Source organism: Schistocerca cancellata, chromosome 2, assembly GCF_023864275.1.
Source record: "Schistocerca cancellata isolate TAMUIC-IGC-003103 chromosome 2, iqSchCanc2.1, whole genome shotgun sequence".
Lineage (NCBI taxonomy): Eukaryota > Metazoa > Arthropoda > Insecta > Orthoptera > Acrididae > Schistocerca > Schistocerca cancellata.
Genome location: NC_064627.1, coordinates 271,512,133 through 271,518,556, shown reverse-complemented (window position 1 = coordinate 271,518,556; position 6,424 = coordinate 271,512,133). Strand labels below are relative to the sequence as shown.

The following is a 6,424-nucleotide window of genomic DNA, read 5'->3' as shown; positions in this document are numbered from 1 at the left end:
GAATTGCTACTGACCTTAAAATTTTCTGATTACAACATTTCAAAATCCAAACAACGGCCCTGAGCTGCATTGAAACACGATTCTAATCAGATGAATCTGCAGAGACCTATTCCTTTTTTTTTTATCTTGAGTCATAGTATTCTGACGGGTTTGATGCGGCCCGCCACGAATTTCTCTCCTGTGCCAACCTCTTCATATCAGAATAGCATTTGTAACCTACGTCCTCAGTTATCTGCTGGATGTATTCCAATCTCTGTCTTCCTATACAGCTTTTGCCCTCTACGGCTTCCTCTAATGCCATGGAAGTCATTCACTGATGTCTCAACATATGTCCTAACATCCTGTCTCTTCTTCCTTATCAGTGTTTTCCACACATTCCTTTCCTCTCCGATTCTGCGCAGAACCTCCTCATTCCTTACCTTATCAGTCGCACTAATTTTCAACATTCGCCTGTAGCACCACGTCTCAAATGCTTCGATTCTCTTCTGTCCCGGTTTCCCCACTGTCCATGTTTCACTACCATGCAAAACGTATATTTCCGAAATTTCTTCCTCAAATTATGACCTATGTTTGATACTAGTAGACTTATCTTTGCCAGGAACGCTAGTTTTGCCAGTGCTAGTCTGCTTTCGATGTCCTCCTTGCTCCGTCCGTCATTGGTTATTTTGTTGCCTTGGTAGCAGAATTCCTTAACTTCATATACTTCGTTACCAGCAAACCTGATGTTAAGTTTCTCGCTATTCTCATTTTTACTACTTCTTTCTTCGATTTATTCTCAGTCCATATTCTGTACTCATTAGACTGTTCATTTCATTCAGAAGATCATGAAATTCTTCTTCATTATCACTCAGGTTTAGCAAAGTCATCAGCGAATCTCATTAATGATACCCTTTCACCTTGAATTTTAATTCCACTCCTGAACCCTACTTTTATTTCCGTCATTGCTTCTTCGATGTATAGACGAAACAGTAGCGGCGAAAGACTACATCATTTTCACAAGCTGCGACATTGTCGTGAGAAAACACAGTGACCCGTATATGTACTGTTTCTTTAATTTACGTCTATGGTCACAATCTTTTTTGTTTAACAGATTACCGGTTTCGGTCTTTAATGACCATCATCAGATCTGTTTCATAAAAAACAAAGTCCTAATGTACTGCAGCCATAGTGGCATCGTCAAATGTTAAATGCGGAATCAGCACCAGAATCGTTAAATACATATAAATTACATCACATGTACGAGTCATGTTGTCAGTAAAATCTATTAGTCTTTCTCCTATCTCAATCCTTGTCCCAAGCCCATATTCTCCTGTAACCTTTTCTTCTACCCCTTCCCCTACAACTGCATTCCTGTCTCCTACGACTACTAGATTTTCATCTCCCTGTACATACTGTATTACCGTTTCAATATCCTCATACACTTTCTCTATCTCTTCATCGTCAGCTTGCGCCGTTGGCATGTATACATGAAGCATCGTTGTGGGTGTTGGTTTGCTGTCGATTCTGATAAGAACAACCCTATCACTGAATTGTTCACAATATCACACTCTCTGTCCTACCTTCCTATTCATAACGAACCGTACTCACGTTATACCATTTGTTGCTGCTGTAGATATTATCCTATACGCATGTGACCTGAAATCCTTGTCTTCTTTTCACTTCACTTCACTGACCCCTACTATGTCTAGATTGAGCCTCCCTTTTCAGATGTTCTAGTTTCCCTTCCACGTTCAGGCTTCTGACATTCCACCCCCCTCCCCCCACCCCCCGCTCACCCAACTCGTAAAACGTTATCCTTCATTTGAACATTCAATCTTTTTCTCATGATAACCTTCCCCTTGGCAGACCCTTCCCGGAGATCCGAATGGGGGACTATTACGGAATCATCATAACGCTTCTTCAATTACAGGCCACATGTCCTGTGGATACGCGTTCGTGCCTTTAACGCAGTGGTTTCCATCGCCTTATGCATCCTCATGCCGTTGACCATTGCTGATTATTCCGACTTTAGGGGCAGTTTCCCACCCCTAGGACAAGAAAGTGCTCTGAACCTTTGTCCTTTTTAACAAGCCCGTTGGCAGAATGTGGGGTGGCTTCTTATGCCGTAGGTCTTCGCCACCAATGCTGATTATTGATCAAAATTTAAGCAGAGGCGGTATTCGAACCAGGGATCGAAGACGTTTTGATTATTAATCAAGGACGGTATCCCTAGACTACTGGTGTACACTTTCTTGCGAATGTAGGCCTATCGTTTCACCTTTCTCACCTGCTACTGCGAATTTATTAAGGTCTTGTAGGTGATTCTGATTCGATGCATGCTTTAGTTCAGCACAGAGCCATTTTATGGTTTTTAATGCGTTTTGAAAGGAAATTTTTAAGATAATCTGAATAAGCCCAGCGAAGGCGAAACGCGTTGTTAGTAAAAGACTCAATTTCAACCAAGACTTTTTTTAAAGACCGAATTTGGCGAATAAAATACCGACTTCCTACACCCGATAATAAGTTTATAAACACTTTGATCGCAGTCGTTAGTGCCAGTCTCATACACATTCCACAAGAAGCCTTAAGCAACCGTACCACTGCAGTATAACACGCCAAGTTGTAACGAGGATGTGCACCTTAGTGTTGCTCAGCAGGCAAATAGAGAGGGGCAATATATGCCTGTTGTTCTCAGTACGAACTTATTATTGCACTCATGCATCGTTCTCTTTATCATTTCATACCAATGCTTCGCCTTCTGTCCACAGCAGTTTGAAAGTAGAATACGTCAGAAAACTGTCTAACCATCACATACTAGGTCTAGCGACTACTTTCTTGACTGCAATGTCTGCCTGCTCACAAGAACAACAACACACTCCAACCGCCTGGTTCCTCGTTTCGAAAACGACCCTGCTCAAGCTAGGCGGTCACGCCCTCATTGTTCATTAGCTGAACCAAACTCGCTCGGAAAACCATAGGATAAGACCAGTGTGAAGCCGATGTAGCAGAGAAAATGTGGAAATTCTACATCTGCACCTACATCCATACTCCGCAAGCCACCTGACGGTGTGTGGCGGAGCGTACCTTGAGTACCTCTATCGGTTCTCCCTTCTATTCCAGTCTCGTACTGTTCATGGAAAGAAGGATTGTCGGTATGCCTCTGTGTGGGCTCTAATCTTTCTGATTTTATCCTCATGGTCTCTTCGCGAGATATACGTAGGAGGGAGCAATATACTGCTTGACTCCTCGGTTAAGGTATGTTCTCGAAACTTCAACAAAAGCTCTTACCGAGCTACTGAGCGTCTCTCCCGCAGAGTCTTCCACTGGAGTTTATCTATCATCTCCGTAACGCTTTCGCGATTTCTAAATGATCCTGTAACGAAGCGCGCTGCTCTCCGTGGGATCTTCTCTATCTCTCCTATCAACCCTATCTGGTACGGATCCCACACTGCTGAGCAGTATTCGAGCAGTGGGCGAAGAAGCGTACTGTAACCTACTTCCTTTGTTTTCGGATTGCATTTCCTTAGGATTCTTCCAATGAATCTCAGTCTGGCATCTGCTTTACCGACGAGCAACTTTATATGATCATTCCATTTTAAATCACTCTTAATGCGTACTCCCAGGTAATTTATGGAGTTAACTGCTTCCATTTTCTGACCTGCTGTATTGTAGCTAAATGATAAAGGACCTTTCTTTCTGTGTATTCGCAGCACATTACACTTGTCTACATTGAGATTCAATTGCCATTCCCTGCACCATGCGTCAATTCGCTGCAGATCCTCCTGCATTTCAGTACAATTTTCCATTGTTACAACCTCTCGATATACCACAGAATCATCCGAAAAAAGCCTCAGTGAACTTCCGATGTCATCCACAAGGTCATTTGTGTATATTGTGAGACAGCAACACTCCCCTGCGGCACACCTGAAATCACTCTTACTTCGGAAGACTTCTCTCCATTGAGAATGACATGCTGCGTTCTGTTATCTAGGAACCCTTCAAATCAATCTCACAATAGGTCTGATAGTCCATCTGCTCTTACTTTGTTCATTAAACGACTGTGGGGAACTGTATCGAACACCTTGCGGAAGTCAAGAAACATGGCATCTACCTGGGAACCCATGTTTATGGCCCTCTGAGTCTCGTGAACGAATAGCGTGAGCTAGGTTTCACAAGATCTTCTTTTTCGAAACCCATGCTGATTCCTACAGAGTAGATTTCTAGTCTCCAGAAAAGTCATTATACCCGAACATAAAACGTGTTCCAAAATTCTACAACTGATCGACGTTAGAGATATAGGTCTATAGTTCTGCACATCTGTTCGACGTCCCTTCTTGAAAACGGGGATGGCGTGTGCCCTTTTCCAATCCTTTGGAACGTTACGCTCTTCTAGAGACCGCTGCAAGAAGGGGGGCAAGTTCCTTAGCGTACTCTGTGTAAAATCGAATTGGTATCCCATCAGGGCCAGCGGCCTTTCCTCTTTTGAGCGATTTTAATTGTTTCTCTATCCCCCTGTCGTCTATTTCGATATCTACCATTTTGTCATCTGTGCGACAATCTAGAGAAGGAACTACAGTGCAGTCTTCCTCTGTGAAACAGCTTTGGAAAAAGACATTTAGTATTTCGGCCTTTAGTCTGTCATCCTGTCTGGACATTTTGTTTTGATCCACCTACCGCTTTGACATGAGACCAAATTGATCAGTGTGTTACCGTTACAAAAACAAAAGTGCGTGTCAGTAACTGACATGTAAAGAAATGGAACACATGAAAGATGGTTGAATAAAGCAGACACCTTTCAACCTTAATGGCATAACACGTCCAGAAAACTTGTAAAACTGATCTACAGGTGAATAACAATATTATTATTACTACTTCAACAGCTGGCCCATTCACAAGTGAGGCGTTGAGACGAAAAACCGGACTTGTCGTCCTTTTTGGGGTGTATGACTTACTACAGTAGTTGTTCTTTTTACATGATTCTGTATCTGTTGTTTCTAAAATGGGACTCGTTGACAGATTTTTTTCCGTATGTAATCCAGTGTTAAAATATCGTTTCGTGCAGAGAGAGAACTTGTCACAGAGATAAGTCCCTAGGTTGCACGGAAGAACTAGAGGCGTGATGACAGTACTATAGCGGGATGCAGCAGACAGATGTGAGGTTTCAAAATGGCTTTGATGATGGAACCGTCAGAAATGTCCGGTGACGATTTTCATCAATTTCGAACGGAGAAACGAAGTCCTGAATTGTGGAAGAGAAATGTGATAAAACAAAAGAAGATCACGGGTTGGGAGCATTCCAACTGGAAAGGAAACATTGTTCCGAAAGGGGATGAAGGTGCAGATTGCAGGAAATATAGCCATACAATGTTCATTATTTGTATCTTCTGTACGTAATACACTGACGGAAAAAAAATTCGCTACAGCAAAAATAATTAATATAAAGTAATGAAATTTCGGGAATACATCTGTCTAGATTACATGCTTCAGTGATTAACATAACAAGATCACAGATCAATGTAAGCGCATGATAACTCATTGAAAATGTGAAACACTGGTACATTTATAACCAGTGTAACCGCCAGAATGTGGAATGCTGAGTCTGCAAGTGATGATCGAAGGGATGGCTGTGTTAAATACAAGCCTACGGATACCAGTGAGTGAATGCTGGCACCTACTTCTACTGTACAAGAGGTGGAATTCTTCCTACTCATAAGTCAGTGGACCTCAAGATGGCGTATTGTAACGCTTAAACTCGTACCAAAATAAAAGAAAACCGGAACTTTGTGGAAGTGAGGATGTGATTTGGCATTTTAACTCTCGCATGTTACAAGCCAAGGCTGTAAAAAGAATATATATATATATATATATATATATATATATATATATATATATATATATATATATATATATATATATATATATATATATATATATGGTTCAAATGGCGCTGAGCACTATGGGACTTAACATCCGAGGTCATCAGTCCCCTAGAACTTAGAACTACTTAAACCTAACTAACCTAAGGACATCACACAGAGCCATGCCCGAGGCAGGATTCGAACCTGCGACCTTAGCGGTCGCGCGGTTCCAGACTGAAGCGCCTAGAACCACTCGGCCACTCGGGCCGGCTTATATATAAAATGTATGTTTATAGAAGTAAGAGGAATGTGTACGAACGCGTTGAAATGATTAAAAAGAAGATTTTGCTTGAAAACGTACTAGTTTTTTAGTTACATGATATATATGACAGAATGAGTGTTTTTAAGACAAAAAGAGGATATGTCAGTCATTTTCTATTGACATTTGCAATTATTTGCCTTTATTCTATGATTACAGATTTTGGTATAAGACTGAATCTTTCCTGATAAGCTCGTGGGATTAACTATAAGGTTAGGGAATAATACTATTCGTGACTGTACAGTTTTTTTTTCTTTCATTGTAGTTC

The 6,424-nt window shown here is 41.4% G+C and overlaps 1 non-coding gene across 1 annotated transcript; it reads right to left on the bottom strand.

The window, feature by feature from the left end:
* Positions 1 to 6,020: 6,020 nt before the first annotated feature.
* Positions 6,021 to 6,104, bottom strand: Trnas-gga (transfer RNA serine (anticodon GGA)). Its single transcript is given in 2 exon segments — positions 6,021 to 6,055; positions 6,065 to 6,104. It is a non-coding gene; the product is annotated as a tRNA-Ser (tRNA).
* Between the last annotated feature and the right edge of the window lie 320 nt (positions 6,105 to 6,424).